Source organism: Vicugna pacos, unplaced genomic scaffold (assembly GCF_048564905.1).
Source record: "Vicugna pacos unplaced genomic scaffold, VicPac4 scaffold_19, whole genome shotgun sequence".
Classification (NCBI taxonomy): Eukaryota; Metazoa; Chordata; class Mammalia; order Artiodactyla; family Camelidae; genus Vicugna; species Vicugna pacos.
The window spans coordinates 74,888,736-74,909,733 of NW_027328740.1; the positions used below are offsets into that span (position 1 = coordinate 74,888,736).

The 20,998-nt window shown below is 42.0% G+C and overlaps 1 long non-coding RNA gene across 1 annotated transcript; it reads left to right on the plus strand.

Moving 5' to 3' along the window:
- The first annotated feature begins 134 nt into the window (after nt 1-134).
- LOC140693560 (uncharacterized) lies at nt 135-13,022 on the plus strand. Its single transcript, XR_012069330.1, has 5 exons — nt 135-355; nt 9,639-9,764; nt 11,026-11,084; nt 11,806-12,000; nt 12,747-13,022. It is a non-coding gene; the product is annotated as an uncharacterized lncRNA (long non-coding RNA).
- The last annotated feature ends 7,976 nt before the right edge of the window (nt 13,023-20,998 follow it).

Here is a 20,998-nt window from a genome sequence, read left to right on the forward strand (position 1 = left end):
CAGGAGGGGCCCCACCTGGCTCCTCCCGGCCCCAGCGGCCAGGGCCGGTAAAGCAGGAGACCCACCCGAGCAGTTTGCGCTGCGGGCGGGAGGAGGAGGGGCGCACACGCGCAGACGGACAGACGCGCGGACGCCGGAACCCACCCAGAACGCGTGGAAGCTGGCGGCAGCCGGTTGCTCCTGGACCAGCTCCTGGAAGAGGAACACGGCCTGGGGCCTGGGCCGCCGCTTGCCCGCGGCTCGGCTGCCGCTGCCGGACAGTTAAGAGGGCGCTGGTGGGGGCGCGCTGCTCGGGGAGCCGGCGGGGGACGCCTGGGCTGTGCAGCTGAGGAGGCGCCCAGGGAGGGGTGCGGAGGTGAGGTCCCGGCCGCGCGTCCCGTTAGGACCCTGAGGCGGGTCCCAGCCACCGCTGTGGTTCGTGGTAACCCCGGTATTAGTAGTTCCTGAACACCGTGTTTTTGCCGCCGCTTATGCACGGGTTTAGGAGAGCAGGTACAGCCCCGGGAGTTGGGAGGGCACCGGACGGTTCCAGAGCATCTCCGACTGGCCCTCAGACGATGGCCTGCTCCTTGCAGGTGGGTGCGGTGCGGTCGCGGGGCCTCGGATGGAATGGGGACTGCCCCATGAGAGCCCATGGATTTGCTCCCATCTTACCTGCGGCCTGACCTTGGGGGCGGCCTCTAAAGACCCAGGTTAGTGGGACTCAGGTTACAGGTCATTCTGCTCCTGGGAGATGGGCTCGGTGCGATGAGTGTGCTGGGATGGCTGCAGCAGCAGCGGGAAATTGTTGCAACCCCCGCGCTCTCACAGGGCAGCCCCAATCCCGCCATCGCAGCTGCCGCCTTTCCCTGACAGCACAGCACCCGCCTTCCAGGAGCAGGCTGACCTGTAACCTGAGTTCCACGAACCTGAGACAGCAGAGGCCAAGCTCAGGCCATGCGCTGGGGAGTTTGAAGCAAATCCAAGGGCTCCCATGGGCAGACCCCATAACCCGCCACTGCCTTCAACCACACCGTGCCCTCCTCCCGAGAGCAGGCTGACCTGCGGACCGTGCCTGGAGCAGCAGAGGCCGAGCCCTGGACAGGCCATGGGGGAGATGGGGGCAAGTCTACCAGCTTGCCAGGTCGCTGCCCATCTCCCTGCCACTGCCCCAGGTTCGTGGATCAGTTGTTTTCAAGTCAGTGGTTTCCTGAGATGCAGGCGTGGTGCAGTCAGGTGGCGGGGGCTGCAGGGAGGGGTGCTGCCCCAAGGGGAGCAGGTGGACTTGCTCCCATCTCCCCTAGGGCCAGACCTGGGGACGGCCTCTGCTGCCCCAGGTTTGCAGGACGCATGTCATGTCAGCCTGTCCCTGGGAGGAAAGCTCAGTGTACTCGGGGCAGCCTCAGTGGCTGACAAGGATTTTAGAAGTGGGCTCTAGCCCAGCATAACTAACTCTCCTTTCTTCTCCTGCTTCCTCAGTTGGTGGCTGTATCAGCTTTTTCATTATAGGTTATTGCTAGATAATGAACATAGGTTTCTGTGCTATATAGAAGAAACTTAATTTAAAATCTCTTTTTATATATAGTGGCTGACATTTGTAAATCTCGAACTCCCAAATTTATCCCTTCCTATCCCCTTTCCCTGGTAACCTTGATTGTTTACTAAGTCTGCAAGTCTGTTTCTGTTCTGTAGATGAGTTCACAGTGTCTTTTTCTCTCTTTTTTTACATTGCACATATGAGTGGTATCATTTGGTATTTTTCTGTTTCTGGCTGCTTTCACTTAGAATGACGATCTCTAGCTCCATCCATGTTGCTGCAAATGGTTTTATTTTGTCCTATTCATGGTAGAGTAGTATTCCAGTGTATAAATATGCCACAACTTCTTTATCCAGTCATCTGTTGCTACATTTAGCTTTCCTCCATGTCTCGGCTCTTGTATACAGTGGTGCTGTGAATACTGGTGTGCAGGTATCTTTTCACATTGGAGTTCTTTCCAGTTATATACCCAGATGTGGGATTGCTGGGTCATAGGGTAAGTCTACTTTTAGTTTTTTCAGGGATTTCCATGCTTTCCATAATGACTACACCAAACTAGATTCCCACCAGCAGTGTAAGAGGGTACCCTTCACTCTACAGCCTCTCTAGCATTTATCATTCATGAACTTTTGAGCGATGGCCATTCTGAATGATGGGAGCTGATACTTAATTATAGTTTTGATTTGAATTTCTCAGTTTATTAGTGATATCGAGCATTCTTTCATGTGCCTATTGGCCATTTGTGTCTTCATTGGAGAAATGCTTGTTTAGGTCTTCTGCCTATTTTAAGATTGAGTTGTTTGTTTTTTTGTTATTAAGTTGTATGAGCTGTTATATATATTCTGAAAATTAAGCCTCTGTTAGTCGTATCATTTGCAAATATTTTCTCCCATTCGTAGGTTGTTGTTTCCTTTTGTTTTACTTATGGTTGTCTTTGCTGTGAAGAAATTTATGAGTTTAATTATGTACCTTTTGTTTATTTTTTCTCTTATTTCCATTGCCTGGGTAGATTACCCTAGGAGAATGTTGCTAAGATTTATGTCAGATAATGTTTTGCCTATGTTTTTTTAGGAGATTTATCATGTCTTGTCCATCTGCATCTTAAGCCTGTACTCAACATCTGTGCTTCAGTTTTGAATTTTGAGCTTCTTAGAGAAAACCTACTCTTAGCTCATACGTCAGATTCAACATGTCTAAAGCTGATTTCATAATCTTTTTTCTTGCAGCGTCTCCACTTATTCAGTGGGATAATCATTCTTTCGGTCTTGAATACACAAAGGCTTGGAGTGGTCTTTGATTTATCTTTCTCTCACCACCCTCCACATTTTGTCAGCTTCTTGAACTGTATGTTTTTGGTTTCAAGTGTCTATTCTGATTGCTGAAACTCTGATGAAGAGCTTTCATCCCTGATACATGAATTTTTCCTTCTGCTGAATTCTTGGATATTCTCTCCCCCCCTTTCAGTCAACCTACAGTTTTGGTGCTCCCACATCTACAGTCAAGTCAAAGACTTAACACAACCAGATCTCAGCCAGGGAGTCTCGACCCTTCATCATTTTGGACTTACCTTATTTGTTCCAATCATTATGTAACAGCCTCCTAGGGTAACCTGTGCCTTATTAAAAACCAGGAGTCACCAGCCTTTTCCTATCCAGTCCTCAGTTAAAACAGCTTAGAATTGCCCTGAGAACTAGTTGGAGCCCCATCCCCTTCATAGAGTCTTCCCTAGTTATTCCAAATACTTCTAGCTCCTCTTTGTATTCCTGTACTGTTTATGATCAGTAGTCTGTAATCTTGGATTTGAGTACTGACTTGGTACCATTCCTGGGTGGTTTCCAATGTGTCTCCTCACTTAGCTGGTAACTGGAGAAGACTCACTTGTTCAGCCTCCTTTATACCCCTCACCCTGCTTAGCATCGGGCAATAACAGGCATCCAGGCAGTGCTTACCTTCTTTATTTATTCGCAGTGGTGGTGGTGTGGATTATAGCTAATAACTATTAATTCAGTGTTGCAATTAAAAAAGAAAGCCAAGAAAATCCATAAAACTTTATCTCCATGTTCAGTTTAGTGCTTTACCTCAATAGTTTTCTTAAGACTGTGTTTACATTCACATAGTGTTCAGTGCTTGTACAGTTCCCTGAGGCAAGCAGGTGAGATGTCATTATGTTTGACTTTCATGTTACATTTCATATTGGATATATTTGTGCAATGACAAAACCTTCTTTTATAAGTAAACAGCCGGAAGCCCAGAGAGACTAAGAGCCTAACCCAGGGTCACCTGGTTAGTGTTTGGCACAGGCCAGGACCGCAGTTCACATCTTCCAGCTGATCCTCTTCCAGTGCCTTTTCATTCCACTGCTGGGAAATGTAGCCCCATCAGCCAAACGGCCAAGTCACATTGCTGCCCCTTTACCTGCCAGTGATGGCAGTGCTTCAAAAAGTGGCAAAGGAAAGGTCAGAAATAGGAGTGATAAAAGACATGGAAGTGCTGGAAATGGATCCTCAACCTCCTCCTCCCTACTTGAGCGCCACACAAGTGTCCCACTCTGACAGTGCTGTTCATTGTTTATAACATAGCCTTAAAATCAGACTGATCTTTTATAGGGCATGCTTTTATCCTGGTCCCTTTCCTACTAGTAGTCACCGTCATGGGCAGAAAGTGCCTGGCTGTGCTCTGTTTGTCACGTAGGTGGGAGGGAAAGTGGGAGAGGGAGTTGGTTGAACTGAAGCCGAGCTTTTTACAGCTCTGTTTTTCTAGGACCAGAGCAGTTCCACTCTTGCTTTCATCACCTATCCACCTCCGAGTCCCAGCCACCCATTCCTGCCTGCTTCCCCACATGCCACATCCTGGGGGAGGACAGAGTGTTGGGCAATGCCCCCTCCGCCCTCTGCTCTGGGAGGTGCAGGAGTCTGCATTAACTTTTGAGCTGTTTTGGTAATTGGGCTTTTCCAGCTTTTCTAGACATCTCCTTTCCAGCTCTGAGAAATTGGAGATGTAACTTAACCATACATGGACTATACTAATGTATTCAGTGACATTAGTGTCATGTTGTCTATAATTGTGTTCTGTGACTGGATAGGAGGTTTTTTATCTCACAGGATGCTTCACATCTAATTCTAAAGTCCTAGAGGCTTGCAGGTGTAATCCAAGTTCTTACATGTCTGTAAGGTAGACATGAACATTATTTGATAATATGACCATATGTTCATAGATTACGGTTAGTCCACCGGCTCTGTATCTAATGAAAGTTTAAATACCAAACGCTTGAAGACAATTTGCGGGCCATGTCTTTTTGCCTGTAAGTAGTTGCAAAAACTGAAATCACAACTCTACCACAAGCCACAGTTTTTCCCAGTAGAGAAAGCCCTCTAATTTTACAACCTCTAAGTAATGCAGTGGTCCTTTGAGTGAGATGAGGGATGCCAGAGTATTTTTTGGGACACTAGTGTGGCATGACAAGTATTCTGGGACTGGTTACAGTTGAATCTCTACTTCCTATATCCTGGACTGATTACAGAGGCAATGTTAGTGCGGTAACTATCTTGTGAATGCAAGTGTAGCTAGGAAGACAACAGAGAAAATAGAAGGGATATAAAGAAATGGAGGGACTTCATAGCAGTACAAATGGTGACTTTGACACCACCAGCTGCTGATGTGAACTTGGCAAGAATTTGTGAGAAGTGGTGGGTGTCATTGCAAGCAGGAGAGTCCTGCAGCTTTTGGGGTGAACAGGCAAAGGGGAGAGCAGATATGGTGGCTATCCAGGGGCTATTTTTGTCCTGAATGTGAAAGTGTCCAGTCCCCTGTTCAATTTTGCAGCCACAACTTCACATGACTCAGGGCATTATTTCCACCAGAATACCATAAAAATATAAACAACCTCTGTTTCCCAAAGTGTTTGTTCTCGATCTGAGATGACTGTCCTGTGCTGGTAGGTAAGTGGGCGATGGGGCCTATTACATCACCCCCTCTCACTAGAAGTCTACCTCGCTGCTTTTCAACCTACTCCTAGAGGTGCTGTCATTCTGTTACACCTAGGCCTGTAAGACCGTCTTGCCTGAATCCTCACGTGAAGAGGGATGGTTATGTGCAGTTTTAAAAAATTGCTTGGGTCATGTGGTCCTTTGTTCCTTCCATTGGAAATCACTATTCCAGAGCAAATAGTATGCATCTATACAAACTATATTGTTTGTAAGATGTCTTTAGAGGTTTTGCAGTAGGTTTAAATATTTGCTTGGTGATGGCATCTTGATTGATTGAAGGAGGCAACCCTCACTAGGGGCATTGTGTGCTTTCTGTCTGAGAGTTCCTTTACTGGCAGCAGAGTGTTCGTAGGCAGAGTTAGAAAGTTACCTGATCTGAGAAGCCGAATTTGCCCACAGCTGGGAATTGGCGGAAGAGTCTGTTATGGAAGGAAAGCTTTAGGATTATCTGGTAGCAGAGTTCTGGGATCCAAACCCTGGGAAACCTCAGCTTTTGTAGAGTATGTTCTGTAACAATAGGCTATAGGATAATTTTTACACTTGTTATAGGATGTAGAGTTGGGGAAAGGCTTAAAAGTGCAAGAACCTTAAAAGAGAATCTCCGAATATTTTAAAGAAGACAGTTCTCAGAATGAGAGCTTTTCTGGAAAAGACTAGCTCTTCACTTCACAGGGGAAGCAGGGAGCAGGTGTAACTGCACTTACGGTAACTTAAAAGGTAAACCTTACCCTCCCACTTAGCTGTTTCCTGGTGTAGGTTCATCTCCCACATCTGTAGTTTTAGACCTGATGTGTCATTTTCTGGTACTCCATTCTGCTTCTTAGTGAGAGACTGACCCAAAGTCACATAGCAATTGAAAAATTGCGCAAAGGACTTTATTGTTAAAAATGTAGACGTGTGGCAGGGTGCTGCATTTGCAAGTGACTTTCAGTACAGAGACCACTGAAAAGAATGCAGTGTTATTTCTTATTTTATTCCTTTAAGCCTTTGAATAGAAGGTTTTCTTTGCAGAGTGTCTGGAGTACATCAGAACAAGCAGGAACTAAAATAGCTTTAAGAAAGCTCCAGTATAGACGTTGCTTATAGTGTGGTATCTGTCTTATGTTAATTCTTTAAAGCAGGAAGTTGTAACTCTCAATTTCTTAAGCAAATATAAACATTCTTGACCCTTATTGACGTTCTTTGTTGGGTGAAGCTGCTTTTGCTTCCATTCTGAGCATTGAAAGGCCTTCTATGATACTTCTACCACTCCTCAGTATTTTATTTTCCCTCTGTTGTGAACTTGTTTTTAAACTTGAAGCATATATAAATATCACTAACTTGCTACATATGTAGATATTCTGTGTTACATACTCAGAAAGTTTGTGTACATCACACGTATCTACATAATTCCCCCCTTTCCAACTGTGTTCCTGATGAAAGGATGGTGGGAAATGGCATTATGGGGATATGTCTTACAGTACACAGTGTTTCCCCTGTTCCCTCTACCATATCTGGATGTTCTTTCATCTTTCAGCTTCTAGACTTACTAGCTCTTTTTCTTAAGCCAGGTGTATCTCATCCCCCTGCGCACACACACATGTGTACACACACACACACACACACACATTCTACTGTAGGGAGTAGTGTGCACCATCCAATTCTCCCACTCCAGCTCTGGACCCACACACTGGAGGCAGTGTCTTGCACGAATTAATTTGTAAGTTGCTTTTTAAAACTCGAGTGGTCAGGAAATAGGACTGATATCCACACCTAGTAGGCAGGCCCTCAAGGACAACTTCTATGGTTAATGCCAGGTTATCTTAATGTTTGAGTACCTGGGTTTCATGTCTTCCTGTGCCACCTGTGTGACCCATGATTCCCACATTTCTGTCTCCTGCTAGAATTTTTCTCTCCAACTCTGGACTCTTACAATCTTCTGCTGATTTGACATCTTCACTTGAAACTCTGATATCTTAAAAGCAACATGTGTAAAAACTGAGCTCTTTGTTCTCCTACACCCCAAACTGGTTCTTCCTGCAACCTCCCCCATTCAGTTAGTGGAAACTTAATCCATCCAGCTGCTTGGGTCAAAAAACTTGGAGTTATTCTGACTTTCACTGACATACCACATGAATTCTGTCAATAGATCTGGTTTAACACTGCCTTTAAAACATATCCAGAACCCAGCCACTTCTCACCATGGTTCCTGCCTCCACTGCTGCTTCCCTACCCTGAGCCACTGTCCTCTCCTCCTGCACAGCCCTTCTCAGAGGCTTCCCTCCTTTCATGTCTGACCCGTTTCGACTATTCTCACCTGGCAGTCAAGTGAGCCTCGAAAACCTAAGTTAGATTGTGTCGTCCTTCTGCAGTGCCTCCCCATTTCACTCTGGGTAAAAGCCACAGTCCTTACAACGTCCTCCAAGGCCATACAGGATCTGCACTGACCCTTCTCTGCAGCTCCAGCCGTGCCCCCATTCTGGAACATGCGAAGTGCACGCTGGGCTCGGTGATGGTTATTCCGTCCACCTGGGACTTCTCACCTCCAAGTCTTAGTTCTAACCTCAGTCCTCAGTGTGGCCTGCTCTGGTATTTAATACAACATCACCCTCATCCCATACCCTAAACTCTCTTTACCTTGCCCTTTTTTGATTTTTCCATGGTTCCTCTTTCCTAACATGCCACCTCCTCTGCTGCTCTGTTGTGTGAATTGTCATCTCCACCCCCATCCCAGCTAGACTCCAACAAAGCTCCGTGAGGACAGGACTTTTGTATTGTTTATTTATCTATTCCAACTGCCTAGACTAGTCCTGGGTACATAGTAGGCAATCAAAAATTATTTGCTGAATAAATTAAAAGACTATTTTAAAAATGAATCATCCTTTCAGGAATGGGTGAGGATAGGAAGCTGCATCAAGGACAATGGTGCAGTAAATAATGATATTTGCCTGTTGTTCTTTGTGTGATTTATATATGTGTTTTAGTCTTAATTTTGTATCCCAGTTTCTTAATTTAATATCTGTATTAAGGTGTAATTTACAGGCCATGAAATTCACACATTATAATTGTACAAGTCAGCCATTTTAGCTATTTCTAGATTTGTGCAACTTTGTCCTCACAAAGTCCCCTTGTGTCCGTCCATATGCAGTTTGCCCCCCCTCAGTGGCACCCTGATTTTATTTCTTTTTTTTTTTTGGCAATCACATCTCAAACGGATAATTTACACAGCAGTACTAATATAGCTTTGCACTTTTAGAAATGACACACTTAAATATGAAATTAGCGGTCATTGCTGAATGTAGGTAGCAGTATCAGACATTGGTGAGAAGAATGGACCTGAGTGTCAGACTGGCTGCAGTCTTACCCAGCTCCACCATTTACCAAGTTACCCAAATTATTTTCTGCCTCAAGCTCTTTATCTGTTATATGGGGGTAATAATAGCAGCTTACAGAGTTGTTGTGAGGATTAAGCAAACAGGGAAACAAAATTTAGTATAGTGGCCTGCTTATGTTATTACCTAAGAAATGGGCTTATGTTATTACCTAAGAAATAGCCTTGCAGGTAGAGGGCAAAATTCAAATCAGTTTCTAAAGTATATGTAAAATATAATCCAGTTCCTGCCTGGTTTGTAAACACTTATGCCTACTGAAGAATTTAAAAGCAGGCTAATTTCCAACAGAAAAGATCATTTCTCAGCATTTCTTTCAAAGAGAGCTGCAAAATCACTTTTACTAACTAAATGTTCCATGCCCAACTCTGACAGAAATTTGACAACAGGGACGTAATTATCTACATTTTTGTTAAAATGATGCTGACCATCAGGAAGTGTTCTCAATTATATTTTAGCCTTTATGTTGAGAAATACTGTGAGACTTCTTCTAAATTAATGGGTGGGGGCATTCATTGTAGCTCTTGTAGCCTGATAAGCCTGCACTAAATTATCTTTTTTAAACTTTTAATTAAAGTAATAAATTAATTTTTTGCTGGGGGTGGTAATTAGGTTTTTATTTATTTATTTTATTTTTAGAAGAATTACTGGAGATTGAACCCAGGCCCTTGTGCATGCTAAGAACATGATCTTTCACTTGAGCTATACCCTCCCCCCTAAATTATCTTTAATAAGGTCTTTTTCTCTGTTTTGTTACTTTATGTACAGAAGCACAAAGCAGGGTCATCAGAAGCCTCTCAATCACAAAGATGATAGTAGTGAAAAACATTGCGCAGTGACAGTGAATCCTTGGCATATGAAGAAAGATTGTAAAGTCCTGAATGAATTAAGAAGGTATTGTTACCTTAACATACATGTAAGCATGGCTCTCTTACCTTTATTTTTCACTTTATAATGAAAATAATCCCCACCTGTCAAGGTTGCTTTGTTTGATAGAGGGAATATCTAAACCCTTTTCTGCAAGTTTTTTAAATAAGTAAGAGCAGTTAATTTATCAGAAGTGTGAATGGTGTAATCTGGTCTGTGTAGTATGGTAGCCACCAGCCACATGTGGCTATTGTGAATTGAGATGTTCTATAAGTGGAAAATACATAATAGATTTTCAAGACTTTGTACAACAAAAATAATGTAAAATATTATTAATAAGTTTTAAAAGTGTCAATCACACTTTTGAAATGATAGTATATTGGATATTTTGGGATAAATGTAATTATTACTGGAATTAATTTCACTTGTTCCTTTTTATTTTCTAAATGGGATTACTGGAAAATTGTGACTTGCACTATGTTTCTGTTGACAGTGCTGGCTTCTAACTTATTGCAAATAATATGAAAAGAAAACTTTGATTAAAAATTTTGTAATTGAGTAGTTGATTTGCATCATATTAGTTTCAGGTGTACAAAACAGAGGCTCAACATTTTTATAGATTATATTCCATTTAAAGTCACCATAAAATAATGGCTATATTTCCCTGTGCTGTATGATACAGCCCTGTAACCTATCCATTTTATACGTAGTACTTTTTACCTCTCAATCCCCTAACCCCTTCCTGCCTCCCCTCTTCTCCTTCTCCCCATTGGTAACCACCAGTCTGTTCTGTGTACCTGTGAGTCTATTTCTGTTTTATTATAGTCATTAATTTGTTTTATTTTTTAGATATACATATAAGTTAATACATAGAATATTTGTTTTTCTTTCTCTGACTTATTTCACTTAGCATAATACCCTGTAGGTCCATCCATGTTATTGAAAATGGCATTATTTTATTTTTTAATGGCTGAACAGTATTCCATTTGTGTGTGTGTTCATGGTATGTATATATGTGTGTGTATATATATGTATACATGTATATATACATATATATATATATATATATATATAATATACCACAACTTCTTTATCCAGTCATCTGTCAGTGAACATTTGGGTTGTTTCAGTGTCTTGGCTATTTTAAATAGTGCTGCTGTGAACATTGGGGTGCATGTGTCTTTTTGAATTAAATTTTTCTCCAAACATATACCCATGAATGGGATTGCTGGATCACACGGAAGTCTATTTTCATTTTTTTATGGAACCTCTCTTCTGTCCTCCATAGAGGCTGCACCAATTTACATTCCCACCAATCGAGTAGGAGGGTTCCTTTTTCCTTAAAAGGTAAAAAATTCTCTACATTTACCTACCTTCCTTTCAGTTTAGGACACAGTTTGGCAAAAACCAGATAGAATTTAATAGGAGTAAATACAGTATTTATTTTGAATGTCCATGCATTATGGATAGATATGTTATTGATGAGTTGGTTCCCTATTTTTGTAGGTGCAGATGTTTTTATAGCTTCACAGACATTTCAGTCTTGCAGAGAGGAAAATTTCTTTTTATTTTGCTGAACTTGTCCGGGTGTCTTTATCGGACTTGGTCCAGGCCTGCAGAGGTGAATACACATCCAAACCTGAACCATTTGAATGTCTGCAAGATATTAAGAGTCTAGAATATCAGATCTGGACTGTAACTCTGGTAAATGACATCAGTGACTGGACTCAAGAAAACTCCATTTGAGGACAAAACCTTTCATAAGCCAAAAAGGCTTTGAAATTGTGGCAAAGCCAGAGACTTTTGTGCACCACTTATGGCCACAAACCCATGAGGACAACCACAGGCCTTCTGGAGTGCCAAGGAAATTCCATGTGAGGAGTCCAGCACTCACAGGAATCCAACAAGTCCCTGTCTGCCAGAACACTTTCATTGCTACTGTGCTGTTTTGAGTAAATGTCTTTTCATCAGGTTCAAATTGGTTTGTTGTTATTTTTTTGCATAAAAAAACAACTTCTTGTTCCCTGGTGAAAGTAAAAGCCTAACATTTTCTGATTTCTTTTGACAGAGAAAACATGAGCCTGTGGATCTAACCTCATCTGTGATGGTCTGCAGCTGGGAGCAACCAGATCAGTGTCAGTCCCCTTGCAGCCATTGGCTGGGAGCCTGCATGTTCCTTGGAATGGTATTTGAAACATGTCACACTAGCCGTGCCTTCGCTGTGGGCTGGGAGGCGAGTCACTCAGAATCTGCATTATGGAATGTATGTTTCAGATCTACAGTTAGGAGATCTTTTTTAATAGCCAGAGAATATAGTCATAAATATATCTATTAATGTATTTATGCAAGAACATTTTTAAAGATTTTTTTATTATAAAAAGTTTCCCCCCAAAATTGAAAATGAAAGAACAATGGAGTTAAAAATCATCTGTACCTTAATTATACATAAAGAATCATAAAATCCTTCTAAACTTTTTTTGTTCAAATGAAGATATTTTTCCCTTCCAAAAAGGAAAATTATCATTTCACATTTTTTTACTTTCTCCTTTTATTATATATTCCATATCAATAAATATAAATCTTTTAAATCCCTTTTAATGGCTGTTTAACACTATATTGAACAGATATGTAAATAGTCCTAGGTTTCAGAAATTTAAAAAATTGTCATTACAATACCACTGCAAAGAATATTTTGGTGTTTCTATTTTTAGTTACTAATTTGGACTAAAAATTAACAAGTTTGCTTTTCTTCATCTAAAACATTGGTTATTTTATGAAGGAACTGTAAGGATTTTAAATAACTTTTCAGTAATTTCAACAAAGAAATTATCTTTAAGGCAAAAATGTATGATGGATTGCAAATCTATTTTTATTATATCTTCACTTTTACCAGTGTGACATATGTGTGTGTTTACACAAGTGCTTTAACTACCAGCAACGTAAGAAAAATCTGTGTACTAAAAATGTGAAAATACTTTCCCGGTTTGTGTTTCCATTCTCCCAATGTAGGTTTTGGATGACAAGCTTGTATTTGCAAAAGTACACCCCCTGTGGGAGGTGTTCTGTACATACGCTGAGATACTGCACATAATATTGCCTCTGAAGCCCAATGATCTGAAAACCCGGTCCTCAGCCTTTGATAACTTGAGATGTTTTATGAAAGTCCTCCAAGTGGATGAAAGTATCAACAACCGGAACAAGAGCTTTTCTTTGCCCTATTTGAGAAGAGCTCCGTGAATGACTTTTATATTCAGCATAGAGATACATTCTCCAATCCAACCACCAGAAACCGCATTGTAAGTCTAAACCGAGTTTAGCTGCTGTCTTGGGGGTGATTTAGAACCTGCTGTTGAATTATCAGTGATTTGGTTTGGTTGGTTTGATTTGGTTTTTAAAAGCTGCCCATAAAAAGGAAAAAAGAGAAAGAAAAGAAATATGCCTACAGATTCCTGTTAGGATAGTAAACAGTGGCTGGTTAGTTACCTTGTATAAACCACAAGCTCTCTTAGAACATTTTTAGGTTTACTTCATCCTTTCTCAGATCAAGTATCAAGTAAGGGACAGTGTTAAAAAAAATTCAGGATTAACAGGTTTGTGAGCTCCAGGATTTGCAAGGCAGCTTTCCCTCCCCATGGTGTAAGTCAAATGGCAGAATTGAAATAAAGCACCTCATGTATCCTCCGGTGTTAACAGGAAAAGGCTAATCTTCTTGACCTTGTTTCTTCCTGGGTAAAATGAAGATAATATATCAGGAGGCGACAAGCTCATTTAAGGCAGGAAGCATGTTGTCTTGTTCACTGCTGAATCTCAGGCACTGGGAAGGCTGAGTTTAACGAGCGAATGAATGAACGAACTGTACTTCCCCCACAGTTACCATGTGGGACAGTGAGGATTAGAAGCTAAGAGCATAGACTCTAGAGGGGAGGGCACAGCTCAAGTGATGGGGCGCATGCTTAGCAAGCATAAGGTCCTGGGTTCAGCCCCCATCACGTCCTCTAAAATAGACATATAACACTAATTACCTCCCCTCCCCCACCAGAATTACCTTATTATCTCCCCACCACCAAAAAAAAAAAAAAAGAGAAGTGGCCAAGAGCGTAGACTCAAGCTGGAACACCTGTGTTGGTTTCTCGCTGTCGACCTTGTAAATGTCATTTACCCTCTGTGTCTATCAAGTTCCTCACCAATAAAATGGGGATAATTGTAGTACCAACCTCGTAGAGATGCTATGGGGATTAATGAATCTGTGTCAGTGATACAACAGCCCTGGCTTATATTAAGTACTATGCATCTGTCAGCTCTTTTCATAATTACTGACAGATGTTATTATCGACAAAAGACGTATTAGTTCTTTGAAAGAGAAATGCATGTTAGACCATTTCATTTATCACTTTCTGTAATTCAGGCTTTTCCCTCTGAAATAACATTTTATGTCTGTGCACTAGAAAGCCACAGGGCTTTCCAAATTTCATCTGTCTGGGTTCTTGTCATGATGGCAATACTGCAGATTGCTGACATTTTTTAGGGACTCTGTCTGAGATGACAGCAACCCCTCAAATTTACGAGCGCTTCTCTAACTGATAACATCTCGCTAGAAATGAAGTTTTTATAATGTAACAGCTTCAGATGCTTAATGATGCCATAAATGCAAGGATGTTATATCTAAGCTCTTTAAATAAATCTTGTCATTGAAATAAAGGAAATACTATATTATAGCCCTCTATGACTTTGTTATCTTTGCTATCTGTTTATCTGACTCTCTAAGACCAAAGAAAGCAAATACTAAGATTGATCATTACTACTGTGTGGTACACGTATTTGTGGATGAAGACAATATTGAAATGCACTGTTTAAGATATTAAAATGGACATTAAACAGCTTCTTGATGCACATGCATGAACAGAACAGGGAGCTGGGTGCAGGGAGCAGACACTGAGCTTCCTGGATTAGAGACCCAGCTTAGCAGTCCAGCCCAGCAGTCCACATGTTTCATATTTATGTCCCAGCAAAATTAGCAGTGAGAGTCTTAAATGAACTTTGGGGACACTTGCAAACAGCTGTCATGATTACTAATGTGGGACACCAGGATTCTACAGTGTTTAGTTGGCATCTGTGCATAACCAGTTCTTTTCCACTAAAGCTTCTTGTAATTGCTGGTCCCACATCCAGGTTGAGGAATCATCTCATGTGGTGTTTGGGAGGGAGGTAAGTGGAGTCAGGACCCATGTTAAGGCTGGGTGGGTAATAATCTGGTGCTAGTACAAGAGAAAGGAAAGTAGGTCAGGTGGGAAGGAGAATGACTGGATTTAAACTTTGTTTCTTGAGTAAGCTAAATATATGACATCATGTCAAGTTACTTTGTTGTTTATATTCCATTTGCTGTCACCAAATAACTACTGAATTGTGGGGACAAAAATGCCTGGGTTTTAGAATTGACCCTGCCCCTAACCTGCCAGAGTCCAGGTTCCTCTGGGTGCCCAAAGAGGGGGCTGGACCATCAGGTGTCCCTCCACTGCAGCAGTTTGGGCACTTGGGTGGCCTAGATTTTTGCTGTGGAAGACTGGCCCGGTTGTAGGACATTAAGCATCTGCAAGGTGGTCCCAGGACTGTGACATCTAAGCGTTCCTTTCCACCCACGTTTGCAAATGACCCTCAAGGGGTTAATATTAATCCTGGGTGAGAATTATGAAAAATTATATGGTACCTCCATCCCTCCTGGCAAGTGAGGGCCCCTTATTTACAAATGACCATGAAGTATTAGCACCAGATTTTATCAACAGAACATGTGAACATTTTGTGACAGTGACACTCATCTGTTTGCTTCTGATTCCCAGTGCCACTTCAACCTCCATCAGAGGACTTCAGCTGCCCCAGCGATCAGGGCCTTCTGTACAGGGAATGGGCTCCTCCTCGAAGCACAGACAAGCAGCAGCCCTTAGGTCTCATCAGGTGAGCTGTTGTGGAGAGCACTCCAGTGGGAAGGGCTCAGGGTTGTCCTCATGGCATCTGAGTGTGACAGTCCTCCAAGAGTGTTAACAACCAGGAAGCTCACAGGAGCTCTGAACTTCGTTGCCCCAAGTTTTTACTGCAGGCTTTATTACAAAGCCATGATTTATTGGGTCACTACCGACATGGCTAACCCAAACCCTAACTGTAAGTCAAACCTTTCCTTAGCCCTAAACTTTGAGCCCCTTCCTCTCCTGGTGGCCACTCACTTGTCACAAAGCTTAAAGCCCCACTCCTCTAACCACATGGTTGGTGTCTCTGGCTGGCCAGTCCCCATCCTGAGTCATCTCATGAACACAAGCCATCCAAGGTTCCACCATGAATAGCATAGACACTCCTATCTTGGGAAATTTGGAAGCTTTAGCGGTTGCTGCCTAGGAACTGGGAAAAAAGACCTACCAAATTCTTCATTAAATAGGAGTAAATGTTATATTTCATTTAAATTATAAAATAAGAGAGAAATTCTCACTGCTTTTCTGTATCTGCTGTTCGACACCGTTTCACTACACCACGTGATTGTAATGTCGTGCTCAGCATGTGTCTTCTCAGAGCACCAGCGCTGGCTGCTCCCCGGGAGCTTATGCTGTTTGGGCAAGGCTGCTGGGGGGATACAGGCCAAGGACAACCGAGAAAACAAAAATAATCGGGCAAATAAGGAAACAATGTCAGATTGAAATGAAGAAATAACACAGTGTTGAGATGGGAGTCTTGGGGGGAAGTGAGTTAAGAAAGTTATCTTTGAGTAGGTTACATGTGAGCTGAGATGGTGAAAAGGAGGCTGGAATTTGAAGATCTGGGAAAAGTCACCCATGGAATAGAGGCAGCTTGTCTATTGGCCCTGAGGCACAAATGTGCTCAGCAGGTTTGAGGAGATACTGGAGCCAGCGCTGGTGAGAGTGATGAGACGCGAGGTTTAGAAGGGCATCAGGAGCACGGAAAGGAGTGTAGACTCTAAGCGCAGTGAGAAGCAGTCATGATAGCTTAAGCACTAAAGTAATTTTCTCTCATTCACATTTTGCAAAGATAATGTGGAGAATGTATAGCAGGGACTCAGGAAGCAGGGAGGCCAGGTAGGAAGCTCTTGGATTGGGCCAGATGAGAGATGGTGGGAGCCAATGAGGAATGCGTTTGGGGAGTGGGGCTGACAGGATGCAGTTATGGGCTGGCTGTGGATGGTTAGGAGAAGAGGAGGGTCAAGGTAGCCCCAGGTCGGTCTGGAGCCAGGTGTCTGTTCTTTCTTTTCTCAGTGCCCCATGCAGTTGCCCATCTACTTGGGCAAACCTCTTAATCTTCAAAGTGAGGGTTTTAAAACACTGAAGTCTATTTGTTGTTTCACATTTTATGGAAAGATTCAAACATGTACAGAAATAGAGAGAACAGTACAGCCAGCCTGCCTGTATCAGTCACCCAGCTCCAGAATTATAAACTCAGAGTCACTGTTGTTGCATCTTTCATCTCCATCTCCTCCCCTCCCCCACAATGGGGTCATTTTGAAGACAATCCTACATAGCTTAACCTTTCATTAGTGAAATGACAAGGTCTCTTTCAAATAAAATTGGAATATTCTTTTTTTTAGGGTTACAAAATAATTCCCTGCTTGTCACAAAAATACACTTTTAAGTAGTTTTGGGGTTGAAATCAAGATCCAGACAAGATTCAGACATTGCAGCTAGCATATCTCTCAAGTGTGTTCTAATCTATAATTTTCCTGTTTCTCATTTTCCTTGAAATTGCTGAGGGGTTTCTCTATTTCCTGTTTGGCTGATTTCATTATCCCCTATGGTGTTAGACTTGTTTCTCCATCCTATGTATTGGCTTTAGCTAAGTGATTTAATCCTCCCCTAAAAGCTTGGTCTGATTGAGGTTCAACTTTGTGCAAAAATATTTTTTATGTGAAGTTTTGTACTCCTGTCATAAGGTACATAATATTACAGTTGACTCTCTTTTTTGTGATGACAGCAGCCAAAAATGATTGTCACCCGGGATCATTATTTCATAAGGAATTTTATTTCATGTGGTCATACTCTAATTTCCTCCCTCAATTATCAGCAGGATCAGTCACGAAGAGGCACTTTCTCCTTAACACGGGTTATCCTTTAGAACACAGTTTTAAAGGAGGATATTTGTTAATATGTAAATATTTAAAATTGATAATTTTTTTTCTTTTTAATTTTTTTTTCTAATGGAGGTACTGAAGATTGAATCTAGGACCTTATGCATGCTGAGCACACACTCTGCCACTGAGTGTACCCAATCCCAGTTGAGATTCATATTTATTTGATATCTTCCTTCTGTTATTTTTGCTTTGTGTTATACAGAATTTGAAGGCAGGGCAATGGGTTTGACCGCTTTTTAATCATTCTTTATGGGCTTTTGGGGTTTGTGTGTGTGTTTGTGTTTGTAAAGAAAACAATTTTCCCACTATTTTAAGTATGTATTGCTAAGGCAATTATGTTGATCTTTTCCCTGCTCCTGGTCCATGTATTCCCTTGTTACTTCCCACTAGTGGCCCCTTGAGCTCTGTGACAAGACTAGCATGTCGTTAATCCATGTGGAAGGAGATCTGAAGAGATTTATTCAAGGAGATGAAATTTGTAGACAATGTATTGGAAAGTATTGTGAAAGTTGTTCGTTAAGAGAAGGTCTGAGGTTGAATTGTTAAGTGCACAGAAATCTAAGCTATGAACTACCAAGACAATTATTAACTCCAGGAAAACAAAGTAGGGAAGAAAAGGTAAGACTAGCACAAATTGCTACAGCTTTGAATAGTCTGTACAGAGTAATAATAATGTAAATCAAGGATACTGAGCTGATGAAAATTATAATGTAACTGTATTAAAAGGTTGGAAGAAAGAAGGTTTGGGTATGTAGATGAGATGGGGTTTGAAAGAGATCTGAACCCTCATTTTCCAAAATAGAAAGTTAAATAGGTGATACATAAAGCTGAAAAAGTTATTAGGCTGTGTTACAAGGATATTAGTCAGAGAAAGGGAGTAAGTATTCCAAGAGTCAGCAGTAGGAGCTGAACGTGGTTGTTTCTGGCCAGGAAATGGGGCAGTTGTTGGGAACTGCTCCTTTTTACAATCGGTGTTCGAGAACTGTTTGACTCTTTATTGAATGTATGGCATTAGTTTGATAAAAAGAAATCAAAGCTGAATTTTGAAAAATTTATGTTAAGAATTGGGGTGCTTTTGCAGAGAGAGATAACAATCAGCAAAACTACATTTGAAGGGATCCTCATTATTCCTTGCATTTCAGCAAGGACTAGGAGGCAGACATCTGTTTAAGGTTCAAAAATTCTGTCTGACCTTCCTGCCGACTTGTAACCTTTGGAAGTAATGAACTCCCCGTCACTGTAAATATCCAGGCAGAGGCTGCCTGACCAGCTCTCTAACTGTAGCAGGGTGTGTTTACCATTGGGCAGTTAGAGCAGGCAACTTCTAACATTCTTTCAGTTTTGAATTTGGCATTTTCAGGATGGATAGTTGATAAGAATGTATTACAAAAAGCTTAACAAGAAAGTCCAAGACATCTCAAACCCATTGCCAGGGTTTTCTCTGCCAGACACCATCCTAAGCCTGCCACCAGTGAGGCAGGCCACAAAGCCCAGTCACATAAGAATGAACACACTTTGTCGCTCCTATCTGATTTGGCATCAGTCTCAGCCCTTTTCCCCATGGAATGGTCCACGCCCATGTCTCTGACGATGGAGCTGGTCTCACAGCAGCTCTATGAGCACTGGTCCAGCCCAAGGGATTCCTGCGTGAAGTTTTCCAGGATTCCAGGCTATTCTCAGAGCTGAGTCCCCCTTAGGCTAAGCCCACGGAACTCATCTTAGCTCCAGACTGAGCCGGAAGCCTCAGAGAGAACTCAGAGCTGAGGAAATCCACAGGTTTTACCCAGCACTGCCGAATCATCAGTGAGCCAGTTGAGGGAAGGATCAGCAACAGCAAGACACACCTGAGCTGCCGTCTCATTGTTCCACCTCATCCCTAAACCCTCTGTGTCTGCCTGTCTGTGTCGGTCTCCCTTTTAGGATCAGCCTGGCACCACTTCATGCCCTGCCTCCTTTCTTCTAATCTTGCCTCCCTGGCCTGTTCCATCTACTCCAGATTAACTGAGAAAAGGTTTTAAAACCTAGGAACAACAGACGTGCTAGATACAAAGAATACAGGGCAATGTCTTCCTCAGCCACATCCCTCCTGCCCTCTCCCATTCCCTCAATGTCAATGAGTTTTATAAATATTTTGTCAGACAGACATTGCACTCCCAGTTGTTATCATTATCAGCCATTTCCTTATTATCTGTGGTTTACGATGTATTTGCTCCAGGGACATTCCCGAGATAAGGCAGGAGCAGATGACTGAGCCACTTGTTGATGTCCACTTGTGTCAAGCCTGTTAAGAATGATTTTTGGGGGGATTTGTTGAATGTGCCAGACTGTCCAGTGAGTGGTGATGATCCCCTGCATCTGCTCTCGAGTTGGCCTCATCCCCTCCTTTGCTCTGTTCTCATTTATCTCTCTTCAGCAGGTGAGCCAGTGATCTGTACTTCTATGATACATAAAACACTTCTTATTTCATGGTAGAATTTGGGGGCTGCTATGAAAACGGATATGTTTTAAGAGTGAGTTGAGTCGGAGGTTTAAAATTAAAGCCCCCTTGATTTAGAATCAGAAATTAATATGATGGAGGGAGGGTATAGCTCAGTGGTAGAGTGCATGTCTAGCATGCATGAGGTCCTGGGTTCAATCCCCAATGCCTCCATTTAAAAACAAATAAATAAACCTAATTATGCCCCCCAAAAAAGAAAAAATAAATTAACATGAGGATGAAGCTACAGAGTGATTATTTGTGTCTTCTGAAACTTCCTTCTGTCTTTCTGCAGGAAATTCTAAGGAGAGAAGTTCGGAATCTACTTTGCTTGGCTGGGCTATTACACTCAGATGCTCCTCATGGCAGCAGTCGTGAGGGTGACTTGCTTTCTGTGTGGATATTTTAATCAAAATAACTGTACCTGTGGGTAACTTGTCTTTATTCCTTCTTACCGTGCTTACTTAACTTAGAATGACATTCTCCAGGAGCATCCATGTTGCTGCAAATGGCCCTATATTGTCAGTTTATATGGCTGAGTAGTATTCCATTGTATAAATATAACACTTCTTTAGCCAGTCATCCGCTGATGGACATTTAGGCTATATCCATGTCTTGGCTACTGTAAATAGTGCTGCTATGAACATTGGGATGCAGGTGTCA